Source organism: Alligator sinensis, unplaced genomic scaffold, assembly GCF_000455745.1.
Source record: "Alligator sinensis unplaced genomic scaffold, ASM45574v1 scaffold1724_1, whole genome shotgun sequence".
Lineage (NCBI taxonomy): Eukaryota > Metazoa > Chordata > Crocodylia > Alligatoridae > Alligator > Alligator sinensis.
This window is the reverse complement of record NW_005843069.1, coordinates 345,989-346,973: the sequence shown is the minus strand read 5'-3', so window position 1 is coordinate 346,973 and position 985 is coordinate 345,989.

Genomic DNA, 985 nt, shown 5'->3' with positions numbered 1-985 from the left:
TCCTGCCTATGCAGGGGGTTGGACTCGATGATCTATTGAGGTCCCTTCCGACCCTAACATCTATGAATCTATGTAAGCCTGGCTCTGGCAGCCTCTCCCACCCAGAGCACTCCCTCCATCCCTGACCCCTCTCTCTCTCTCTCTCACACTCACACACACACTTGCTGCCACCTCCACCCTTCGCCCAAGCCCATCACACCCCCCAAGTGGTTCCTGGTACCAGAAGCCCTCTGCCTAGGCTGGGACTGCACGTCCCAGCACCAGTGTGGGCATGGGGCAGGGCTACTGTGTGGCAGTTGCCCCTGCAGCTGTAGTTCTTTCCAGCAGGTCCTGTCCTGTCTGTAGGCTGGGCATTCAGGGTATGAGATTTGTGGGGGAATAAGTATGTGGGGGGGTTGTTGGGTTTGTGGGGCTGAGGTTTGTGGCGGGGGGGCTTGTGCAGAGGTTTGGGAGGGTGTGGGGTTTGTAGGTGGATTGTAGCGGGGTTTGTGGATGAATATATGAGTGGGGGGTTCATGGGGGTAGTTTGGTGTGTGCAGTTTGTGGGTGGAGGTGTGTGGGAGTTTGTGGGTGTTGAAGGACTGCATGGGGTGGGAGGGACTGCTCAGAAGGGGTGGATCCTTTGCCTACTCCCTGCACAGCTCTCAGCTGCCCTGCAGCAGCAGTGGTTGTTGGGGCTCTTGTGGCCTGCTGTTGGCAGAGACCACCAATGGTATGGTGCCGCCTCAAACTTGGGAGCTGCACATGGCACTGGCCTGGCTGGTGATGCATACCCTCAGGCAGGACCAAGCCACTCTTGCTGTCACCTGTGGCTCCCAACACGCGCAGAAACCACGTGCCTTGTGCCTGGCTGTGTCCTGTCTCCATGTGCCCTGTGTGCCATTGGGCTGGGCAGGCTCCATGGAGGCAGGACCTGGCCTTGCCCAGGGATGTATGGCTTCTGCATGCAGTGCTGGGAGCCACGGGTGACAGCAAGAGCAGTCTG